Below are 26,474 nucleotides of genomic sequence, written 5' to 3'. Positions count from 1 at the left end.
TCCGGACCCCCTGGACCCACCCCAAAATGCGTCCTTGTTTGACAGTAACGTTTCCTCATTTTGAAACCCTCAAAAACTTCGTATATATAAAGGAAAACAGTTTTTTTCGATAAAATATCACTTCAAGGAGACGCGACAGTTTTATTGCACATTGTGGTATCCAACGTTCACAAGGGCAAGAATTCCTTCTCTTTGGTCTGCCATTGTGCTCTATCGAAAGGTTACGTTTGTAAAATATTACTCCAACGAACAAGCGTGATTGGCAGATAGGAATACTGAACAGAACTCCACAGAAATGCATGCTGAACTTACGTTTATAGCTACCCTTTGGTGATTTGCCCTCAAGGTCAATCGAGTGGTAATTCAGTTCCGTCCCTGTTCTTAAGCCATGTTCGTATTTCTTCGAACAGTTTTGAGAATGAAAAGCATGCTTCGTAATATAACAGACTTCTTTCGCGTAAGAAATCGAAACTCAGTTGGTCAGAGCAATTAGTCTGTACGAATTAGGTTGTTAGTTCGATCCCAATATGAGTAAGGGTTTTTATTACTATTGTTTTTCTCTTTTTTATGTGCGGAAAAATCAAATTGTGACATCGCGATATCAAATGTAATTGGTTAGGTAATTTTTGTTTTAGCTAAACTTTAAATATCAGTAACCGTCGAAATAATTTCACTAACCGATCAGTTACTGAACATTTCAAACACGTCAAACCAGTGGCATAACATGAAGATTAACCTCTCCTCCGCAGTCCTTAGTTATGCGTCCGTACATTCCAGAGTTGGCGTGGGTCAATGAAAACTTACCCACGACCCACTGACCCACCACCCACTGTGACCCACTCTGAACCACGACCCACCATGACACACCACCCACGGTGACCCACTCTGACCCATCACCCACGGTGACCCACTCTGACCCACCACCCACGGTGACCCACTCTGACCCACCACCCACGGTGACCCACCGTGACCCACCACCCACCATGAACCACTTTCATCCACTGTGACATATTCTGACTCACCAAAATCGATCACCAACACGATCCACGGCCTCTTCTGTACTGACTAAAGAGTTTACACTTGTAATAAAACAAGACTGTGAAATTGTCACTAATCGGAGTTTGAATTTCTAGTCAATCGCTCAAGCACCACTCTGTAAGAATGACGGTGGATCTGACCTTTACGATATAAAATGGTAAAGTGTTTGTCAGTGAGGGAATTGAAACAGTTCGAGGTGGGGGAAATTAGTGTGTGCCTAAAATATACTTGTACTGAGAGAGTATTCTTGCAAGTGTTACTTTCTGAACGCATTCCAAAAGAAACTTCTGCCCGGGTACCCTATGTGAGAGCATCTTCATAAAATAGGCTCATAATTGTAGTGTGTAATCACTAAAACACTACGTTAAATTTAAGTTACAAATCTACATAATTGCTATTATTATTAATATTTATTCAAAGTAGTTTATCTAAAGCAAAGAAGAGACTTACTAAAAAATAGGTACAAAGTTGAATAACACAAATAAGCCATTAGTAATACAAGTATGCATTTTCTATAACTCATAATTTTCCACCTTAAAACAAACCTGGAATCGGGTTTATTTCCTGTTGGTAACTTTTACGTGGTAAACCATCCGCAGCGGAATGATGTCCATCCTTCAGCCAAGAAATAACTAGCTCGTCTACTTTGAGCTTGTCTAGTGGTGGGCCATTAACATTGATGAACAACAAGTTAGACAATGCTTGAGCAATTAGTCTATTTCTAATATCAGTCATCTGTAAATTCATAAGGGGAAATCCCCGTTCGCACTCTGTCATGGAAATTGATAATATTTCTACCCGATTTCTGCAACTCCTCATCGACAATCTGCTTGTTAGTCTTAAGTCTGATAACGATTTTTCTTTGTCAGTTTTAAAATACTCAGCAAGAAGTATCATCTCTCTATCACCATACAACATCTTTTCCATATCAACATGTCAGTTGGCAATGTCGACTCATGGAGAACAGAAACTTCATCTACCACGCCTTCGATAGGGAATCTTGTGATAAATTATCAATTAAAGCCTGATAAACTGATGATTTCTTATTTGTTTATATAAATTTATTTTTTGTAATTACACATGAAGGTTTGATGCCATTACCAAGTTCCCTCCACCGTCTAGAAAGCGAAAGGGAACGAGGTTTCTGGAAAGTGTTCAGAGGTGAATGAGAATTTCCCTCCTTCTTCCTCTTCAATTACCACACTGCTGTTTGCCATGTGCCAAATTACGATGAATTTAAATTATCATAGTATAATTATTTCCTTGTTGAATTATCAATACTTTTCAGTGGGAAAAAGGATGAAATTTGAAAGTTCCAAATCAAGGTAAGTAGACCAACGTAAAGGGAAAAAAGTGTAAAATTTTCCATATAATTATGCGTACAATCCTAACTTAAAATTTCCGTGTAATTAAGCTTACCGTACAAATTTTATGCCTATTTTAGTCAAGTTTTTGGGTTGATATTCCTGTGCTGTAAACTTCAGCAATTATTGTAGTAGAAAGAAATGGATATATGAAGCCAAGCACTGTATTTTTTGTTTCTGATTTTATTTCTTAAATAACATCGATCGTTTTCAATCATTTTTACAAACCAACTCACTACCAGTTTTCCATATATATAAAGTGCCCACCCCCCACATAAAGGAGAATTTTAAAAAATGCTAGGACACATTCTGTTTATTTTCAATAAAGAGTTAATACACTGAATTTCATCTCCGTAAGTTTAACGGCTTGCGAGATACTCATTTTTTTCGCAAGAATTCGGATCCTCACTACCTCCTTAGGATATTATGTATTATAATGAAAGGAATATAACACCCCAGTTTGGATTAAAGCCTAACTATATACAAAAAGTAATTTCATTTGACTTTGCAATTTGACCATGATGATCAGGCACATATAGTTACAATCAATTTTTTATATAAGAATTTATATATTACAGTGATTCAAAAATGTATTTTTTCCAGTAGTTATCTCCTCTAAAAACTCACAAATCTCGAAACCCAAATAGTAGTATAAGTCCTATTGCTATTATTACAATTAAAAATATCAATATCCGAAAGTGCCTGAAGTTATTTTTTTACTTGGTTAGATATACTCACCTCAGGTAAGTAGACAGAAACAAGTGGAAAAGGAAGGAAAATGAAGGTCTTGAAAGTAAAATGAAGACAAATTTACCAGTCTTCAGAAGATACTGTCTACCATGCAGTGAGCAAAGAGGGTCGGTAGATGATACTGAGTCGGTAGGTCGCAGTGGGTCATGGTGGGTGGTGAGTCGCAGTGGGTCATGGTGGGTGGTGGGTCACAGTGGGTTACGGTGGGTGGTGGGTCACAGTGGGTCACATGCTGTTGACCGACGACCCATTGACCCACTTAGAAAACTTGACCCACTGACCCACCGACGCACTGGCCCACTCCAACTCTGGTACATTCATGGGCGTACCAAGGGCCGGGCGACTTCCCGGGGCGCCAAAACGAGCATCAAAAAGTAAATATTATAGCGTGTTTTCTACTGACTTTTTTGGTTTATATTCTTGTTAACTAGTGGCAACCATGGAAGAGGAGAGTTTCATAGTACTAAGGGGGCTGTATCGAAAAATGGAGAGATGGCATGTAGAATAAAGAGTGGCGGGGGAGTAAGCATTGTTTGTTTGTTTGCTTGAGTTCAGCGTTCCACGGTTATGCCTTAATGGCTAAAGGAGAAAAAAATGAAATCTCTGAGTTTTACGTCCCACGGTTATGCTGGTTAGGCTAAAGGAGACAATGATGATGAGTAATGAATGAAATGGTGGAATGAAGAAAGTGGGAGGAAACGCGAGAACCCCGAGAAAACCCACGCAGACGTTGTTAGGCCAAAGGAGATGTGGATAGTAATTATAGTGGAATCCGAACCACTTTTCTTGTTCAACAGTAATCCACCTGGAATTGGACCCGGTACCACAGAAAGCAGGCGTGCTAGCCACAAGACCAAACGGGGGGGGGGGCGGAGTTCATATTGTTTATAGCGGGCCATATCCTTTGTGAAGTGTTCCTAGGTAATGAATGTCTTTTTGAAAAATGGGTTTAAAATATTAAAAACACTATGGTAAAATGTAAAATATAGGCTAGTACCAGGGGGAGGGCGCCAAAAAGTCACTTTGCCCTGGTGAAAATTTGGCCTGGTCCGCCCCTGCGTACTTTCTGTGTATTTTTTGGCCTTGCAGCTTGTGCGGTCCCCACGCCACAGAGTTGCGGGGGCGGTATTTACGCCTATGCTTCGAACGTAATTCAATAACTGCTTAAGAAATTCTACCATCAGCGTGGAAACGGGAATATATATTTTTCTAATAGTCCCATAGAACTTTCACTCAGAACGCTAGATGAAATTAAGTAGAAGGGGGATCTGATGTTTCCTAAGTAAGTTCTTTTCAGAAAGTTTGCTATTTCTTTAACGGCGATGTAAATGAACATACCAGATACTCATCGTTATTAGCTCGACACCAAACCATCCTGGACAAATCCCTCTAGAACAATGATCGGCAAAAGTTTATTCTGCCTAATTTTATAAGCGACTCAAGGGTGAATCACTTGTTAACGAAAGCAATGCTGTGTATGCACTTCCTTGTTTCTGACAAATATAAAGTGCTTTGTAATGTTTAGACATTTTTCCTATTCTTTTTGTCGCCCTTGGTTGTGTAGGGCGGCCTCGAACAAATAAAGAACAGGTAATATTACAGTCAAGGGGCTCAATAAATATATTAGGTATTTCTTTTGTTACCTAACCATAACGGCCTAGAGTCGCCTTCGGTAGAATAAAAATGTTACGTGATATTCCATTCACGAAGGAGGAAAGGATACTCTAAATATATTTCTTATTCATTTTGTCTGCCCTGCTTGTCAGAAATTATATACTTTCTGTTGGGACGGTGCTGAAAAGAGAGGGGGGAAAATAAAACGTCGTGCCTCCTCATACATCTTAAATTTTGTTACGTGGTTGCTCAAATTATTACTAAAGAAAGCACTTTAAACTAAGATGTCTAAAGTTACTACATTATGTAAGGGTGGCATATTCAGGAATAATAATAATAATAATAATAATAATAATAATAATAATAATAATATGAAAGTCTTTGGAGAGCCGAAATTATGTGAAATGAATCATTACATGTAGAGCTTTAAGATGAGTGGTCATAGGAGAGGAAAACACAGGATTTTTCTCTGAATGACTCTCTAACGTTAAGATTATGTGCTGAAGGTAAGAAGCATAATTATTCTACAACAGGTTGCTTTTACGTAGAATATCAGTTACTTCAGTTCTCCTCCTTCGGGCTACTTACCTCATGTGGTAAATTCAAAACAATTTCAATTTAATACAAATACATTGTAAAACTTTTCCGTAATTAAATATATATATAGGGAAATCTGTTATCAAAGTGTCCAAAAAAGTAGATAGAAGACTATCAAGTGAGAAACATTGTGAAACTGTATAAAATTCCCCAAAGTAGAATTAACATTTACTGGAAAACATTCGTTATGCACCAGTGAGCATGTAGTTAGCAGTGAGCACAGGGGAAATAATTACGAAACTGTTTGCAAACAAAATTAGGGACGCTAATGCAAGTGCGACAACGACATTTTGTTTTTTGGTACCGTCATGAGTTTTACACATATGTTACAATTTGATTCTTTCCCACATAAAAAATAAAAATAAATAACCATACTAATAAAAGTGACAACGGCACTTCGATGGAGATTCGAACTCACTACCTTCGGCATACAGACTAGTTGCTTTAACTAACTGAGCTATTTGTTTTCTTACGTGAACTGAGCCTGTTCCGATAAAGACGATTTTTTGTTACGGTCGCGCTACCAATTCGTCCTTTTCCATAGATAATTTCCACTTTTTGCTCTATCTTTACGTTAATACTTAGCATAGATTCATATATTTGGAGTTCGCTGATAATGCATGTAGTAAGACATATTAGAAATGTGCCGTTAAACGTTTCGTTTGTAGATCTAATCCACGTCTCTCTCAATGACATAGACGTCGCTGCTTCGTGTTGAACTGCAGAATTTCCTCGCGTTCTTGAAAATTTCCCACTTTAGCAGAGTTGGTAATTCTCGAGATTTCTGTCGATTTAATGATTTTTGCTTCTAATTTATTTATTTTAAGCTAATATGTAATACAAATATTAAAAACGGGTTTGTTATTAACCTGTCCTGTTGGGTAAACCTTCCGAAATTTAGAACATATAAAGAAAACGGAGATATTTTCAAAAAACTTCAAAATAAAGAGACGCGTCATTTATTTTGCTCATAGTAGTACATTCAACAACAAAAGTTCTTTCCGTTTGGTAAAATTTCTTTTGAGAATGGATAGTCGAACGTACACAGTTTCACGAGCTTCAAGGCTGGAACATATAGAAAATTACATCCTTTTTACTCTTCTGGAAACTGTACTTAAATGGTCCTTCCATTCAGAAGTTATTTACAAAACTAGCTTCATCAAATGGAAAGAAGTTTTGTAACTGTAGCTTTGTAGATGTTAGTTTTCCATTTGGAAAATGATACGTTCATCTTCTCATCCAGTAGGGCTGGCAAAGGCTAACTCATTTCTGCCCATGCTTCAATTTTAGATGCTAAGCTACCATGTACACTGCCGGATCCAATAGTATGTGTTGTGACCCTGCGTAGCGTAGTCGCTAACGCTCTCGCCTTCAGTGCGAGCGGTCCCGGGTTCGATTCCCGGTGGAGTCACTCGTTCGAAAAAGTGTAACACGCTTTTTCAGGCCAGCCACCCTGAATGAGGTTTTCCTCATTTACACCAGGCAAATGCAGGGGTGGTATCTAACTTATAGGTCCCAGGCCGCTTCCTTCTCTCCCCAATCCTTTCTTCCTTCCTTCCCTTTCCCCGGATTGTGTGCTCGCCGAGGGACGTCATCCCTCAAATCGTGACGGGCTAAATGGTCTTAGAAGCTGAAAGCCCATAAATCTAAATCCTAAATCTCCCCTTCCCCCCGCCGAATAGTATTTGTTAGTTGCCTATTTAGGATATGGGACGAGCCTCTTCTCGCCGTAGGGTTCCGTGAGAGCGACAGTAGAACATTCTCAGTCTTGTGCCCCTTTCCTTTATTTTTGTTAATTGTTACTGTATCCATCAAATATAGTATATACTTAACAAAGGGTAAGTATATATATATATATATATATATATGTTACGGCTCAACACCAACTGTTAATCGTAAGGTTTGGTTATTGAAATAATGGTGTAAAACTAGGCCTAATATGTTTCAAAAAAGTTAATTAATAGCAATATCAAAGTAAGATTATATATATACATATGGTTATTTATTTTAGAATTGTGTAGAATTAAATTTTCATATTTTTTTATATTTTGGACTTCTTATTTTCATACTTATTCCTTTCTTCATATTTTGCATGTCTTTCGTAACAAATAACAATTATATTAGAGATACAAGTTGCTTTTATATTTGAGGCATCGCTAATTATGAAGCAAATGTCAAATTTATGTTGATGTAATGAGAATTATTTACGAAGAAATAGAGCAAAGATGATGACATGTTAGTTATTGTTTGTGGAAAAAAGCGTAAAATAAGGGGAAAAGTGAACACCTAAATATGATTTTAAAATATGTATTCTTCCTTCATTTAATTTCTCTAGTAAAATCACAATGACAATGCACCTCGTATGGGATCTATAGAGCTCATTTAACTTGTCGAGTCCCATGCCAGATTTGGTCAAGGGCTTGTTTTCTGTGTATAAAATACATACCTTTGCTTCTCGAGTTTTTTATCACCACAATTGAGGATCGAACTTGGTTAAATTTTCAGAAAAGAAATCACTAATTCCTACATAGAACTAAATTCAATGGTAGCAGTAAATTGACAAGCACAAGAGAGTAAATGATAAGATGGTTGACTATCCATGTTGTAAATGCAGTATTTTAACTTATAATTAGGATTTGCTAAAATCATTGAAGAACAATCTCTTCCATAAAAGAGGAAATTCACAACTGAAAAATATTTATTTAGAATCAAAGTTTGTTATATGTACTTTCATTGAGGAAGTATTGGTTTATTCTATCGGATGTGGTATGAAAATTGGAAATTTGAGAAGTATTCAAAACCATATGACTTTATGCTTAAGTTCTCGAACTAATTTGCACTTGATTTGTATAACATGACAATTCATTTCATAGGGTTCATTTAATTAAACCACCTTCAGAAGCCAAGCAAATTATCAACATGATTGCGTTCACAAATAATCGAAGTTGTAGCAATGAAGACGAGATTAATTCTTGAATCTTGATGTTATTGTTTTATGCTTATCAAAATATATTGTTTCTATTACACATTTGATAACTTAACATCTTCTCTGTATGTATGTTTTATTGAGTTTAGCATCCGCTTTGAACAACTAGCCCACGTTAGCCGTGTATCTACCGCTTATTGACAGTAGGGTTCCTATCCAATCCGAGAAGCATACAACAAGGAAATCTAAGCAACGGAATCTAATACCGTGCCACACATTCAAGCGAGAGCATGCGTAGTGTAGAAAAGATCTCTTCCCGATGTGTTACAGTTTTCTGCGTCTTTGTCCGAGTAGATTAGAAAGGAGCACCCAGGAAAATAATGGATGAGTTTGTTGAAGCTACAGAATGAAATTTGCTGTTTGAAACAAACCAGCTGATGAGTTGGATTATGTTAACGGTAAAAGTTCAGGGTACGAAAGGAGCATTTGAAAGCTATTCTGGAATTAAAAATTCGAGGCGCATCCAGAAAGTAAGTTTCCCACGCGTCCCATAGCTAGGAAACCCTATGTTGCGCGAAGCGACTGCATGTACGTAGTGCTCTCAACGGGTCGGGTCGGGTTGAAGACCGACCCGACCCGTGACCCGAATTGACTGACTCAACCCGTGATCCGACCCGATTCACCTGACCCGACAACTCGACCCGAGCTGACCCGATTGACCCGACCCAACAACCCGACCCGAGTAGCCTGACCCGACAACCCGACCCGAGTTGACCCGTTTGAGAGCACTACATGTACCTGAGACAGTAAGGTCCTAACATGGCGCATGCGCTAGCAGAACTTCCCTAATTCTCTCAGTAGTGTCGTGGCAGTGATTGAAGATTGGCGTTCCTATTCCAGCTCCCGCCGCGTGTAAAGTGCGAGCAGTGATAAAGTTTTTGAATGTACAGGGCATAGCACCGATTGAAATCCATCGTCAGCTGTATCGTTACAAAAGTATCAATGCTGACCCTGTACGCCTTGCTTTGTGTTCTAGGGTCAGTTGCTTCAACACAAAACTTCTTGATCAACAGGCACTCCGTGATAGTCGTGAGGAATAAGGAGCGGAAAATCTGCAGGAACTGCTTGCTCATGCCGTTAGGCCCATGGACCTGGAACAGCTAACGATGGGTTTCGGTTGGTGCTATGCCCTGTGCATTCAAAAACTTTATCACTGCTCGCACTTCACACGCGGCGGGAGCTGGAATAGGAACGTCCATCTTTAACCACTACCATGACCCTACTGAGAGCACTAGGGAAGTTCCGCTAGTGCTTGTGCCATGCTAGGAACTTAATCTCTCACATACACGTAGTCGCTTCGCGCAACATACCGTTTCCTAGCTATGGGACGCGTGGGAAACTACTTTCTGGATGCGCCTCGTAAACAATAGACATTTATCAATCTCTCTCTAGTTATATATATTGAAACAGAGAGAAACAATTAAGTAAACAACAAATGTATTTGTTTTTCATTGTTCATCGTATCGTGAACAAACGAATATAGCCTTTTGACACTCAAACCCTAAAAAGTTTTAAAACTTACTATCGTGGTTATATGACTTAACGTACGCGCCTTTGGTGCGATAGGTATGGATTTAGTTTGTGGATGGAGTTTATGTACTTCGGATTCAATGTCTCATACAGGGATGTTCTCTGTGCTAAAAGAATTGCTGAATTCCAAACCAATCAAGGAATTTTAAATTCGTGATAATAAATTGTTGATTCAAAGTAAAAAATAAAAGTATCACGGGGAGTGCTGAAACATCATTTTGTTTAGATTAGAATACTATTATTAATAAGAGTCATTTGTAATGGAGGGCAAATTACTGACTTTGCCTCTTCACTTTGATATAATGCATCGAATACCAGCTCACAGAAAAGTTCAATTATGACGAACTAGTTACTGTATTGTCAAAAAGTGTAGACATTTGTATGAAATAACAGGCTTCGGATATAAATCTGCGTATTAGCTCTTTTTATCATAATTTCTTGTAACGAAAAAGATTAAAATAATAACTGAAAATGGAAAATTAAATTTTCCTCGTTTATGCTTCTTAGGCCAAGAGACAGGTGATTACTAAATATTAATGATTATGAAAGAATTTGTAGCTTGTTAACTCGGGAGAAAACGTAATAAGCCAAGAGAAAACTTACGAACACGGTTTTATTCACCAAACATTTACATGACCCGAGATCGAACCAGGGATCTCTCGCACTAGAAGTGAGCCCTAATGAACTAAAATAACTCTTTCTTATCTTAAACTAATGAATTCCTACTTCACTCGAGAGTGAAACAACACTGAAATGTCTTGGATAGTTAGGGGCGCGGTGGCTTATTGATAAGCTGCTGTGCTGTAGTGGAGTGGTGTGAAGGCTTTAGGATGAAGATGGTGAGGTAAAACAAATTGGTGATTCTAGTCAATCTGAAGGCATTGGCATTATTAACCGTCTGTAATGTTTCTATGTACATGTCTCTATCGAGTTTAGTAGTCATGAAAAGGATTGGAAAGACCAAACAAGAATCGGAAAGAGATTTTGTTTGAAAGAAAAGCTGTAGAACGCTCATCTGAGGCAAAGATCTCTGGTTCGATACGAGACCGTATGGATTTGTGGGGAACAACATTGTATCCGCAGGTTTTCTCGAAACAATCCCGTTTCCCCCACAATATCAATCCATTAATCATCGGTTTACGCTCCTTAAAGAACTTAATGTGGAGAATAAAACTAGAACTTGTATTTCAGTTTCAGTTATTGTTTTATTATTTTTCGTTGAAATAGAGCTAATACTCAAACGTACCCAGAAGCATCTTATTAAATGCAAATATACTTTTTCAAACTTTAAAATAGTTCGTCATATAAGACTCCTTTTGTCAAAGATCTTTACGAGGCAAAACCAGTAACAAGGGATCAGTATTTTAATTTATCTGAGGTAAACGAGAATGATGTTTTAGCATTACCCATTACATTTTAATTTTCCACATAACGTTGACAATTTTATTAACCGAATTTCTTTGTTAGCTTTAAAACGTGTCAGATTACTTGTTTGATTTGGAATTTGACATTCCTGTCTGCACCGAGAGCATCCCTATATAAGACGAAAATCCCAACTATTTGAACTCCTTCGGGAATCTACTCCATGTCTCATGTATCAAAGATGCGTACGCTTATCATATACCCACGGCGAATTTTTCAAATGTAAGGATTTACGTATTGGTTTTTTGATAGTGAATAATCAAAAATAGTTTATTTTGTTATTTATACACTTTTTTCTATATTTCAATATACAGGGTGTTTCAAAACAACACCGACAACGTTTGGGGGGTGATTCTTGGCATCAAGATAAGACAAGAGTATAGACCAACCTGAGTGCACAAATGCTTCCTTTCGGATATATAGGCTGCCGAAAACATTAAAAAAAGAACTTTAAAATTTCATAGCTCCAAAACTATAGGACCTACCGTAGTCGGTTCAAGACTTCACTTAGGAATTAGTATGTCCCTTATTCAAGTATCCATGTTTCAGAATCCTCGGTACTTCCGCAACAATTTTTATAGAGGTAGTTCGTGAGTACTTCAACTTATATGCCCGTAGCCAAACTCCCTCTATAAAAATCGTGCCGTGAGTACCTTAGGATTATGAAACGTGGATTTTTGAATAGGGCACATGTTAGTTCCTAAGTGAAGTCTTGCTCCGACTACGATAGTTCCCATAGTTTTGGAGCTATAGGCCTTTAAATTTTATTTTTCATGTTTTCGGCAGCCTATAACTCCGAAAGTAAGCATTTCTGCACCCATGTTGGTCTATACTTTTTGTCTTGGTGACAGGAATCAAATCCCAAACTTTGTCGGTGTTGTTTTGAAACACCCCGTATACGCCAAGAGAGGTATTGATAAGTGCCTATCATTTATTTACCATTCAGCACGGTTCTCACGTGATTATTTTCTAACCTGATCATTTATCGTTAACATAATCCAAATCGTTACCTGTTTTACTTCAAGAACTGATTAAACTCTGCAGATTTCAACAACTTATCTGCTCTAGCGCGTTCTATGTTGTTTGCTTAACAGACTGAAAGGAAAGTGTCACGATCAAAATGTTAGTGCAGTAATTTTTTTGTAAAAAGTACTTTAGAAACTGATATAAGCTTGGGACGTGTTTATTTATGTAGTTGTTAGCTACCTGAGAAATACACTAAAGTCCTCAAGCAAAAATCTTGTGCTGTGGTCGCCATCTTAGAATATGGTGGGCGAAAGCGAGGTACTCGAAATTTTCTCGAAAACGGTCCTTCTTAGCAAACAATATTTCAAACAAAAAGTGTTCAACATAAGAAATGCACAATATTTGTTCTTAGCGTTTTTACATAACTTACCGTTAAGCTAAAATTGCAAAGTTTTAACAGTTTTGACAAAAGCGAAAACAAAGTTCAGTCGTATTTAATTTGCAATATTTCCTCAGACTTTTCACGTAAAATACATAATTCTTGTATTAAACTACACTTATATATTTCCACAACCTCTCGTTAGTCATCAGAATGAGGTTCAGTAATCTGTCCAGAACTTCCACATGCCAACCTTTGACAGCACTGTTAAAAATGATTTATTCAAAAATGAATACATTTTACTACTAAAAAAAAATTGAGTAAATTAGTCTCAATTGTGAGGAGAAAATAACTCAAAAAATGAGAATGAGGAAATTTAGTTGCATATTTGAGTCAGAGACTGGTTCTCAAAAACGAGTAATAATGTAGTCTTAAAAAAATATTGTTTTATGATATAAATATATCATTGAATATCGTGAGATATAAAAGACAGTTTGCAAATGCAAGACTATGGAAAACAAGTACGAACAAGCTAACATAAGAGCACAAAAGTCCTTTATAATCCTGAACTATATGTTCTCATTCTGGCTGATGGAGGAACTACTTAGCGGATGGATAAAGAGAAAGTTAAAAAAAAAATATGGACGAAAAGTGTTGTTTACTAACAGCATATAGGATTTCGCAGGTAAGTACTGCTAGCAACATGAATTTAGTTTTAAGTGTGAATGCAACATTGCTTGTGTGCGATCATTGTAATCGATTGACGGTTAATCACAACAATCCATTATTTTCCTTCGAAAATCATGAGTAATGCTTCTAGGTACTGGTTCCCAGATAGAATGCCCGGAAGCCTCACTCTATGCTTCTGGGCATTCTATATCTTAGACAAAGTTGTTGTGTTAATGATATGCGACTTTCCAATATATTCAGTAAATGGTTTACTTCGTTTTTTTTTTTTTTTTTTTTTGGTGAATTGGGGCGTGCAGGTTTACTTTTGGTGCTGCACACTCTAAATAACTGTTGTTAAAATACAATTCTTTTAATAATTTCCTTCTTATTGTCCCCTAAAAGATTTGTGGCGGGTGACATGAAAAAACTCCCTTGCGGGAAGGTTCTAGATTACTGGTCCCCCATGTAGGTTAGTAGCTGGGTTGGTTTCTTTCTCTACTAAAGTTTATACATTTAATCTACCCAGTATTGCCGAGCGAGCGTTAGCGAGTGAAGGCGGTTTAGAGCCCCGCAGGGCACGTTGTTTTCTGTCTTTATTATTGCTCAATGGGAAGGGGGACCAGTAATCTAGAACCTTGCCATCACTTGCAGGTCCGTATCCACGCGGGGGGTCTAGGGGGTCGGGCTCCGAAATTTTTACTGCCTGCCTAAAATGTTTACGGTAGGGTTGAAAATGAACTATAATATGGTTGGATTCCCCCCCCCCTACATTTTTGGGCTGGCTACCGGCCTGCTCACTTGCACAGATAAAATTTCAAGGGACCACCAGAAGTATTAGTTGAAAAATTGCAATTCCTTTACGATTGCCATATAAATACGGATTCCGTATCTGTTGCATAAAAGCTACAATGTAAAAAAAAAAAAAAAAAAAAGGCATTACTCGAGCAGACTGTTTTATCAAGTTTTGACACATTTCTTACATTCTCAGGTTAGGTTAAAGTTTTTTTTTTTTTTTTTTTTTTTTTTTTAGCAGCACTAAATAACAAGCTGCAGTACTACATACAGATTAACTTCGGAAGGGCTCGATGTAAATACAGTGTGGACGTATGGCATAAACACGAACAAACTTGTGCTAGGTGGCAATAAAAGCATGAATGCTATCTAACCGAGTCAGTGCAGGACGAACCTGGTGGCACTATTCGTAGGTTTCTTTAAGAAAATTTCCCTCGACTGACACAAACTTTTCACTTTATCAAATTTTCCTTTGTTTGTTGAGTGTCCAATACTTATGACAGAAGTTATGTAATAATTTTAATTTAGCTATATTAAGGGAACTACAACCAGTGGCGTCATTTCGGGGCAGTGAGGGGTAATTGCACCCCCTGAGATTGAGATTTATATAGATTTTTTGAGTAGAATAGTAGTCAGTGAAAAACGCAAAATTTTCTTATATCAATGGGTCTTGCCCTCCCACAAGCAAAATCTGAAATGACGCTTCTGCTACCAACCACATTTGTTTTATTCATTTACTTTTTCCTTCTATTTTTACGTGTACGTTTTTTTTGTTGCAAAAGTATACACACAGCCAACAAAATGAAATATAGTGAAATCTTTCAGTTTAACATCCCATGACTATGCCTTTAGGTTAAGGGAGACGATGATTAAAGCAAGTGAATGATGATGGAAGAATGAGAAAGTGGGAGGAAACGGGAGTACCTCGACAAAATCCACGAACACAATGTTGTTTATCACAAGCTTGCTTGGGTGAAAATCGTACCAAGGAAACCATGCACCTGAGGTAAGCGCTCCCCACTGAGCCACCGTGCACCTCACTAGCTAACAATGGGTGCAAATTATGCTACTTACAGCACACACAAACTATTACAATTGTATTGGTTTATTTCTGAATAACAAAGAACAATTTAAGTAGTGATGTTCGTTAACAAGAGTCTAATTGCTACTTCACATTATTCATGTATGCGCATTTCTAACATTGCAGTAAAACATTATGACAATGAACTACTTTTGAACTTCATGACTAGAAAAAGGTAAAATATATTATTTAATAGAATATATTTGTATAACAATTAAATCTTTATATTTCAGATGGATGCTGAATTTAAAAATTTGTTCGGCGCGACAGAGTCTGTTTTCAATGTCATCTGTTTGGCAGTGATAATTTTCTTTAAGGTTTCGCTAGAGAAAGTTCTTGGTGAGTAAGATCAAGTTTTCGTGTATATTTATCATATTTCAGGTTGCATGTATAAATATGTACACAAGAGTCTATTTGTCATCAACACAACCCTACTTCTAACAAAGCACCCATTTGTTTTTTTTTCTTTACATTATCTTTTTATAGTGTCTATTCACAAACATTGTTTTATTGTTATAATTCAATCGCAGCAAATAGTAGCTTTTATATGCTTTACTTTGAAAAGTAAAAATAAGTCAGTATTTTGAAACACGTAATACCTTTTAAATAAACGTACATGAACTCAAAATTGCACATCTTTGGCTTATTATCTTCACGTCTTAAGACAGTGATGGGCAAAGCATGGCCCGCGGATTAGATGTAGCTCCTTAAACGTTTCCACCCAGCCCACGACGTGATTCATTACCTGACGAGTATAACTTCACTTCTGAGAATCAGTGGATTATACTTCCAGCCAAATTATGAGAAATGTTTAAAAATGCATTCACAATACCATTTATCACATTCATGATCTTTCGAGTATTAATAGAGCTTGGTTTTACAAGTGATACAATCACTGTTGTCTTTTTTTTAATTATATTGGCCCACCTATATTTTTTCCGTTTTTCTTTAGTCTGCGGCCCAAAATGTTTCCCCATCATTGTGCTAAGGAATATAACAATTGTCTAGGGCTTTAGAAAGCAGTACACTTTAAGTAAAACCTTATTTCAACTCATGGAAGTAGTTTTTGAATAATTTAGTCTGATTTACATTGTACTTAAAAAATATTTTGGCAGACAATAGCAATATCTACTAATTCCAAACATTATTATATACTGACTTAGTCATATTTTCTCTCTATAGATCAATTGCGCACTACATTTGCTTCCATTTCTACTACCACAAGGTGTAATCATACGTAAGAAAGGAGCTGAAATAGTAAGGAGAAGGCCGGCACCTTACAGGAGCCACGAATATGTCATTGCAGAGCTACAGGTAAGTCCTGTCAGGCGTTTCATTGGACACATAATTTTTGTATACCTTCCTGATTAGGAATATGTCCATTATCGTTCAATTGTAGTCATAGTTTCATAATTACAGAGTTAATTCATTTACTTTCCAGGTTATACGTTTTGGAAATATCTTAATAGAAGGATGGTTTTATAAATAATTTAATTTGCATACTAATAGATGGTTCTAACGTCATCTGTATATGTAGCAGGGTTGCCAAAAACCATGGCTTTTATTGAAAAAAAACGGGTTTTTTGGTTTAAAGCAGGTTTTTTTGGTTTAAACCAGGTTTATTTGGTTTAAATAATTTGCTCTATATATTCATATCATATATGGACAGAAATAAGTTTGTTTCGCCTTGATGTTATTATGCAACAGCCGGGTTATGCTGGAAGGGGTCACATAAGCTTAAAGCGGAATAAAAACTGCTTCTCGAGTTACATCCGAGAAAAATTGTCCTCCATTTGAACTCGGAACCAGGACTAATTGGCCACAAATGCGATACGTCTGCCGACTCACTCACGAAGGAATCCTGATAAAAATACGTTGTACTGATCTTTACATGCTTCTTAATATAGCTCTCAAGAGTCATTTCAGAAGGACAAAAAGATAAACAGTGCACAAGTGAAACCATTATACTGAATTACATATGGACAATTTCAAAGTACTACGGAGTACAGACGAACTAATTTAATTCAAGTTAGTTAATAACGACTTTTATTGGTCCAAATTAAAGAAATACAACGACTTAATTTGCATATCACAAAGATACGAATTATTTGAGTCCACTTTGGCTCAGACTCATCTATCTATATATATAAAAGAGAACGTACAAATCCTTTGTTAGCTCATCACGCTAATACGGCTGAACCAATTTCTTTCATTTTTGGGGGGTTATTAAGATTTGGACCCTAGATGGTTTTTATCATATCACTTTAATTTTCAATTACCAGTGTCTTGAGATAATTGACCATTCAAGTGTCCATAACGTACAAATCCTTTGTTAGCTCATCATAGCTAAATCTAACCGTATTTATATGCAACCCACATGACCGTGTCACTCGGCGGGTTAACATAAATGACAGGCGATATAATGTTAACATTTACTGCAATCTTCTATGGTTTTTATCATATCACTTGAAAGCGAAAAAGTAAAAATTATCTAAGTAACAAAGTTTATTGCGTTCCGGGGTGACCCCAGCGAAGCGGGGTGAACGCTGCTAGTTTATACATAAATAGATATCGAAGATACTTCTCATTTCACTAAATGCCTCTCGTAAGGTCTGTATGACCCTCCTTCCCCCCCCCCCACACACAAAGTACGGCATTTCGATATATTTTATCAATAGTAAACAAAACAATTTTTAGAATGTTTCTTTGATTGCAATTACATAACAATAATAACTACAAAAAAAAATCACAAAACAAACATTTATAAACTTACATAAAAAAAAGTTGCTTTTGTAGTATAATCTTTTTGAGTAATGAATGGGGAATTTAGGTCTGAATATAATACGAATAATATTCCAGAGGTGAAACGTGATAACCCACAAATGTGTGTTCATCAAGATTTTACAAACACTTACACTTTTACGAACATTTTCGTTATTTGGTTTAAACCAGTTGTTTTTTTTTTTTTTTGAAAAAAAAAAACAGCTGCTTTAAACATTGGTTTAAACCAGCCAACCCTGATATGTAGTCATTAAGTTTTCTTTCTATGAATAAAGAATCTGTATTCTCAAGCAGTGGCGTAACTAACAGGCTCTCGGTATTTAAGTTTCGGAGTATAACTTTATAATGTTTGGATGTTAAAAGCCCTTTGCAGAGTTCCTCCGTGGCTAAGCGGTTAGCGTACGCGCTCTTGGCGCGGGAGACCCGGGTTCGATTCCCGGCAGGAGCTCATGTGGTTTGGATTCCACGTTAATCAGTAGGTCCACGTCTCACATAGCCTCGCTGCTGAAAGGGACGCTAACCTGAAATTCAACTCCATTCAAAAGCACTTTGCAGGTTTCATATTACTGCAAGAGTACTCTACTTAGAGGAAAAAGAAATCACGGAACCAGCTATAATAGATTTAGTGAATTCTACTCGGAAAATGTATCGCCTTTTGTTGCAACAACTAACAAGTTTCCGATGAGTAGTGAAGAAACAATTTAGTGAAATTTTAACTTGGAATTAATTAGCCAATTGTTTAGTCGTAGATAACTTCCTATGTTAGTAGTGTTCTGGATTTGTGTACTTCTTTGCAACTGTATCTCACTGTGCCTCTGACGAAGCCAATCCTGAGCGATCATTCAGTACACTAAAAGCCATCAAACTTTATATTCGTAGAACAAGGTCGAAGATGAAATCGAGCTCAGCCCCGCAACTTGGGCTTTTTCTTGGAAGACCAAACATTAATTAGACCTCCTAAAATATGTCAAGTTGAGGCCCCCTAGAATAATGATGGCATTTGAAGTGAAATCCTTACTAAACGTGTTCGATACTTCTTGGGGCGCCAGTTGATGGTTTACTAAAGTAAGATCCAGATTACATATATGCTACATCTTAAAGGAATGTATTTCGTTCAGATAGTGGGGCAGCAGAAACATCTTAAATTATTTGCAATGCTTTTGAAAATAGTACGGTGCTTCACAAGTTAACTAAATGAGACAATATGTTGAAAGTCTTACTAAATATATATTTTGTCTGGGGCTCTAATAGGACACATTTTACTGAATAAGGCTCTTAACACACTTTCGTTTCATTTTTTTTTTCTGTTATGTGGTAAACCTTTTCCAAGCTTAAGTTATAAGTTCCTGTTCATATCCATCATACAAAGCAACAAAGTTTTAACTCAAATGAATCCTATCAAACAACTGAAAGCTAAATTGGGGGGGCAGTTTCCCCATTCCCCCGCAAAAGTTACGGCATTGGTTGAGCCCTTTGCCAATCCTGAGCACTGAAAGCGAAGAATGGCACCACGTTGATATTGAGAAAGTAGTCAGCGAATTACTCTCCGAAAAAAAAAATACGCCGGTTTAGAAATATGTGAGCAAGTTCCACAAGTTTTGACGAGTTTTCATATGTTAGTTGTAATGTGAACGTTAGGAAAAAAAATATTTCTGCTCTTGCCTTTGAGGTGAGCGGTCCCAGGTTCGACTCCTGGTCGGGATACTCGGCCGAAAAAGTGTAACAGCTTTTTCAGACCTGCCATCTTGAGTGAAGTCTTTCTTGGGTTTCGTTCAGTCATACCATTCAAATGCCGGGATGGAGGTACTTAACATAATGGTCCCAGGCTGCTTCCTTCCTTTCCCAATCGTTTCTTCCTTCCCTTTCATCGTACAGTGGGCTCGCTGAGGGACGTCATCCTTTATACGGGATGGGCTAACGTGGCCTTAGATGCCGACAGCCCAGAAATCTAATTCCTAATTCCTAGAAATTATTTCTTTTAAGAAACTTTTTAGTCCCATGTAATTGCTTAATAATAATAATAATAATAATAATAATAATAATAATAATAATAATAATAATAAAAATAATAATAATGTGCAATTTTTGTATATTAGCAAGTAGTGTCTGACTAGATGGAAAAATAACTCTACTACTGTATAAATTGTACGTGTGCCATGAACGTAGAAACAGGAAGAGCCCTTTTGACATTTTCGCGGATGGAGGGGGGCATGCATTCTTAGTTACGCTACTGTTCTCAAAGCATTCTAGTAATTTGTTTAACAATTGCTAAAAAAGTAGAAATCGAATAACGGTGAAATTTTATATAACAGAATTTGTGGTGTGATTCATTGTTTCTTTCTTTCTTTTTGTTTTCGTCACACATAAGCAGAAATGACTAATTTTCAGGTTTATTGTTTCCTTGTCTTGCATAGATGAAACAGATCGAAATGTTTTTGGTTACCTTTCAATTTCCTTATTTTTATAATCTCATTTCAATTGATATTAATCCTTCCAGAACGTGACAACCCTACTATTATTATAAAGATCGCCATAGGCGAGTCAGGTCTTAAGTCTTTCATTTGATGTTTATTAGGATCACGCAAGTGGGATATATATAATATTGTAATGTTAGTACCATAGGTGTTCATTTTACTCCGACCTCACTCACCTTCATTCTCACAGTGAATTGGCCCTCGCCCTCACCTTCGAAGAGAGTTGACAATCGCTCACGCCTTCGTGTTGGGAATTTGTCCTCGCTCTAGCCCTGACAGTGACAGTTGGCCCTCGCCCTCGCTGTCCAAGCTTGTCATCGCCCTCGCGTCATTATGGTTGAGAGAGAATTTGAGGGTGAGGATGCCCTCGAGAGGGCCATCCTCGCAAGGGTAAACACCTCTGGCTTAGTACGTCCGTTACACCCCTCAATAACTCTTCAACAAAAGATAATTTTAAAATTGTTTTCTGCAATCAACAGCTAGATAATTATCTCGGAGGAGTTCGTTAATGGGTGTGATCCACCTACTTGTAGTGATAGAAATAAACCATTTCCGGTTAACGTTGATCACTATAGAGCATAGACAGTAATATCACATTGTATATTTTTTAATCTATTAAGCGTCCCTAGAATATATTCCATTTCCACTCTAATCACTCTGCTAAAACACTAAATGGTAGATCCACTACAACTTCTGGTTTCAATATTAATTGAAGAAATATTGCGTAATTCTCTTTACTGTCTTTACCAGAGTCTATATTATCGTATTTCAATTGATACTAATTCAAATTAGAATGTAGCAACACTAATATTATTCGAGATATCGCCATACACGAATAAGATTTATAAGTATTTCATTTTATTTTTATTTCTATTGTCACTAATTACACAATCTCTTTGTTTCCAGGGAGATGAAGGCATAGAGACATTTATAGCAAATGAAAAACTTCTGGGAGGATCTCGTGTCCATTGGCAGTCGACACAGACTGTTTTCCAACGAATGCATACATCTGTCATAGTACTTTGTAGGCATATTCAGAGGGTTCATGTATCCTCATTGTCTTGTGTAAGTTGTTATAAAAATTGTGCTCATGTAGACTTAGTTTATTATTTGACAAATAAAAAATACAATGTACAAACATATTTTCCTTTAATCAAAATGAAACAAATATATATACATTTAAGTTTGTTTGTGTGTGTGGGTGTGGGGTGTGTGTGTGTGTGTGTGTGTGTGTGTGTGTGTGTGTGTAACGTCGCATGATTATGTTTCAAGGCTAAAGGAGAAGAAAATGATAATGAAGTGATGCAATGAAAAAAGTAGGAGGAAACGAGAATACATCGAGAAAAACAGTGCACATAAAATTTGTCCGCCATATCAGGCTTACTTGTTTAAAACTACGCAAACCAACATCACGAAAAGTTTAAGTTACAAGGAGCTTGTGTGTTGATTAAATTAAAATTCTCATCTATGCTATTTATGGAAACAACAGGTATCAGCATAAAAATGTAATCTTGCAGATTCAAAATTGAGTAAAAAAGTACTTTAACAATTAGATTATATTAGTATTCAAAAATAGGAAGGGGAGTATTTATTCTGCTGCCTTGTTGGCGCAGGGAAACTTCCCCAAAATTACAAAGGTAGATGAATTTCACACTGCACTAAAAAAAATTATAGTAAGTACGCCTTCTACACATTAATATTGATGTTAGACATTTTCATCTTCAAAGCTGGGAAATAGAAGTAATTTTTGAAGTACTCGTATTTTTTCAAAAACTGATTTCTATTTTCCAACTTTTAAGAGGAAAATGTTTTAACTTCAATATTAATGTGTAGAAGGCGTACTTACTATAAATTGTCCAGTGCAGTGTGAGAGTAATCTACCTTTCTACTTCCAGGAAACCTTCCCTGTGCCAGCAAGGCAGCAGAATAAGTACTTTTTTCTCAATTTTGAATACTAATAAAATCTCATTTTTGAGTACTTTTTTACTAATTTTTTTTAAAAAAAAACCTTCTCATTTTTGAGAAGAGTTTTTCTTAAATTTGAGAGGAAATATTCTCAATTTTTGAGAGCGTGTGTTTCTCAATTTTGCGGCTATCTGAGCATTTCGAATACTTTTCTACTCACTTTTGAGTATACATATTCTCAATTGTGAGGAGAGCATTACTAGTTTTTGAACAAAGAGTTTCTCAATGTTGATTACATTCATCTCATTTTACGGTTAACTTTCTCATTTTTGAGAAAATATGTTCTCGTTATTTTTGAGAAATAGCAGTTTCTCATTTTATTTAAGAATATTTTATCTCGCTTTTAAGAGAATTTTTACTCAAAAGTGAGTAATATTTACTCAAATTTGAGTACATATTGTTCTTATGTTTTGAACACCCACACTTTCTCACTTTTGAGAACAATGTATTCGGAGCTATTCTGAGAACACAATGTTCTCAAATTTGAGTCAATTTTACTCATTTTTAAGTAAGTATTTTTAACAGTGAGTGTAGCTCAATGGTAGAACGTTCCAGCATAGTTCGCCAACTTTGACACCTGTTGGTACAGACTTGCAGTTGCACGAAATAAATGTTAACAGTTCAAGTGGAGAAGGCATTTTGGTCGTTCACAGGGGTACTAAGATACTTCCGGCTATTATTGAACCGCAGTCAGTAGGTTCCATTGCATTCCCTTTTTATCCCTGACTTTGCAGGTACACACGATAGGAGAGCTGAGTTTCCGTGTCACTTGGAGGCAAAGACGCTAAATCAAATAGGATCTACTTTACTAAGTGGATGTCTGGAAAAAGTTGACTCGCCCAAGTACTACTTACTGATCCACCGTATAAACGAATTAAAAACTTTTCTCTGTTGTATATATTTTAGCTTTTCTTGCACATGGTTTGCTAAAAACGTTAACTTCTTCCTTAGAACACGTTTTTTGTACAAACTTCAGTACATTTAATTTGCCTTTCTTAAATAGAGCCGAGGTGGTGCATGTGCGTGTACAAATAGAAAGATATCTCTCCAATTTCTCCCAGTACAGTTTGATGTCTTGATACATTGAACAGCATTTCTTATTTTTTGGCACCAGACGCCGAATAATACGTTGTCAGTTGCGGAAACAAACGAAGTTTATAAAACCACAAAATCAGCATCTTGGCCAACAACAACCGTTGGTTTGCCATACGAGGTGCATTCAAGTAATAACAACTGAAATTTTTCTCACGTCTGGTAACAGAGAGAAACGTACTGTTAGTTTCAAATTATGCGAGCACTCGTTGTCAACGCGTGGCAGAGGTGGTAACACCACAGAGCACACACAACTCTAGCGGCAACAGTGAGGGTGATGACTGTTGTTGATACGATACACACACACACACCCATTTGCCTGGTGTGACACCGCTTGAAATTTATCACCAGTTGAATGAGACATGTTGATGATGGTGTCATACATGTGTGTAATGCGTTCGTGGGTGCGACAGTTCAAAGAAAGCAGAACGTCGTGTGACAACAAAACAAGATAATGTTGGCCTCGCACAAGTCGATCTGACGACGTAATCGAACGAGTAGAGAAAGTTTTTTTTCTTTTTTTTAAGGATCGCCGAATGTATGTGGAACTTAAAGAGAAAAAACAATAACAAAACAAGACGTAAAATACAAAAGAAAAGATTCATTTCACAATATCTAACGTTCACATCAATTGAGTTCTAAAGTTTGTCTTAGAGGTAAAAATGTTAGTCTACATCCTGTTAAGAATGTACTGTAATCGTGCGCTAGTCTGTAAAACAAAGAGCGCTTTACAATCGAATACCTAGGTGTCTCATAATTAGAAAATATTAGAAAATGTTCCACTCCAGCTGCATTGCAACATGTGATTCCAACAGAACGGATGTCCAGTGCATACATAATGTGCCCATACTGCATTAAATGCATTGTTTCCACGTCCATTTAGACAGCCCCCCCACCTTGTCAAAATTGGACGAAAATGGTGTCAATCGTTTGTGCATCGTTTGTGCAGAAATGTGCAACACAAATTTTCGTTTGTGCAACAATGAACAATGAGCTAGAGCGAAAACAAAGTGGGGGGGGGCTGTCTAAACGGTAGCCCCCCACCTTGTCAAAATTGATCAAAAACGGTGTCAATCGTTTGTGCATCGTTTGTGCAGAAATGTGCAACACAAATTTTCGTTTGTGCAACAATGAACAATGAGCTAGAGCGAAAACAAAGTGGGGGGCTGTCTAAACGGTAGCCCCACCACCTTGTCAGATTTAGTCGAAAATGGTGTCAATCGTTTGTGCATCGTTTGTGCAGAAATGTGCAACACAAATTTTCGTTTGTGCAGCAATGAACAATGAGCTACAGCGAAAACAAAGTGGGGGCTGTCTAAACGGTAGCCACCCCACCCTGTCAAAATTGGCCGAAAATTGTGTCAAACGTTTGTACATCGTTTGTGCAGAAATGTGCAACACAAGTTTTCGTTTGTGCAACAATGAACAACGAGCTAGAGCGAAAAAAAAGTGGGAGCTGTCCAAACGGTAGCCCCCCACCTCAAAATTGGTCGAAATTGGTGTCAATCGTTTGTGCATCGTTTGTGCAGAAATGTGCAACACAAATTTTAGTTTGTGCAACAATGAACAATGAGCTAGAGCGAAAACAAAGTGGGGGCTGTCTAAACGGTAGCCCCCACCGTGTCAAAATTAGTCGAAAATAGTGTTAATCGTTTGTGCATCGTTTGTGCAGAAATGTGCAACACAAAATTTCGTTCGTGCAACAACGAACAATGAGGTAGAGCGAAAACAAAGTGGGGGCTGTCTAAACGGTAGCATTCCACCTTGTCAAAATAGGTCGAAAATGGTGTCAATTGTTTGTGCATCGTTTGTGCAGAAATGTGCAACACAAAATTTCGTTCGTGCAACAACGAACAATGAGGTAGAGCGAAAACAAAGTGGGGGCTGTCTAAACGGTAGCCACCCCACCTTGTCAAAATTGGACGAAAATGGTGTCAATCGTTTGTGAAGAAATGTGCAACACAAATTTTCGTTTGTACAACACTAAACAATGAGCTAGAGCGAAAAGTAAGTAGGGGCGGTCTAAACGGTATCCCCCCACCTTGTCAAAATATGTCGGAAGTGGTGTCAATCGCTTGTGCATTATTCGTGCAGAAATGTGCAACACAAATTTTCGTTTGTGCAACAATGAACAATGAGGTAGAGTGAAAACAAAGTAAGGGGCTGTCTAAACAGTAGCCCCCCACCTTGTCAAAAATGGTCGAAAATGGTGTCAATCGTTTGTGCATCGTTTATGCAGAAATGTGCAACACAAATTTTCGTTTGTGCAACAATGAACAATGAGCTAGAGCGAAAACAAAGTGGTTGTTGTCTAAACGGTAGCCCCCCACCTTCTCAAAATTGGTCGAAAATGTTGTCAATCGTTTGTGCATCGTTTGTGCACAAATGTGCAACACAAGTTTTCGTTTGTGCAACAATGAACAATGAGCTAGAGCGAAAACAAATTGGGGGGCTGTCTAAACGGTAGCCCCCCCACCTTGTCAGATTTAGTCGAAAATGGTGTCAATCGTTTGTGCATCGTTTGTGCAGAAATGTGCAACACAAATTTTCGTTTGTGCAGCAATGAACAATGAGCTACAGCGAAAACAAAGTGGGGGCTGTCTAAACGGTAGCCACCCCACCCTGTCAAAATTGGCCGAAAATTGTGTCAAACGTTTGTACATCGTTTGTGCAGAAATGTGCAACACAAGTTTTCGTTTGTGCAACAATGAACAATGAGCTAGAGCGAAAAAAAAGTGGGAGCTGTCCAAACGGTAGCCCCCCACCTCAAAATTGGTCGAAATTGGTGTCAATCGTTTGTGCATCGTTTGTGCAGAAATGTGCAACACAAATTTTAGTTTGTGCAACAATGAACAATGAGCTAGAGCGAAAACAAAGTGGGGGCTGTCTAAACGGTAGCCCCACCTTGTCAAAATTAGTCGAAAATAGTGTTAATCGTTTGTGCATCGTTTGTGCAGAAATGTGCAACACAAAA

General features: G+C 37.3%; 1 long non-coding RNA gene across 3 annotated transcripts; it reads left to right on the top strand.

Annotated features, from left to right (window-relative positions):
- Positions 1 to 13,266: 13,266 nt before the first annotated feature.
- Positions 13,267 to 21,521, top strand: LOC145679792 (uncharacterized). Of its 3 annotated transcripts, none has more exons than XR_014130541.1 (3): positions 13,267 to 13,331; positions 15,422 to 15,527; positions 21,350 to 21,511. It is a non-coding gene; the product is annotated as an uncharacterized LOC145679792 (long non-coding RNA). The 3 variants fall into 3 exon arrangements; XR_014130539.1 differs by lacking the exon at positions 21,350 to 21,511 and adding an exon at positions 16,371 to 16,437; XR_014130540.1 differs by lacking the exon at positions 13,267 to 13,331 and having other exon boundaries at positions 15,208 to 15,527; positions 21,350 to 21,521.
- The last annotated feature ends 4,953 nt before the right edge of the window (positions 21,522 to 26,474 follow it).

This window comes from Thermobia domestica, chromosome 2, assembly GCF_964235325.1.
Source record: "Thermobia domestica chromosome 2, izTheDome1.hap1.1, whole genome shotgun sequence".
NCBI lineage: Eukaryota > Metazoa > Arthropoda > Insecta > Zygentoma > Lepismatidae > Thermobia > Thermobia domestica.
The sequence above is the reverse complement of the archived record's forward strand: the minus strand, read 5'-3'. Positions and strand labels throughout refer to the sequence as shown.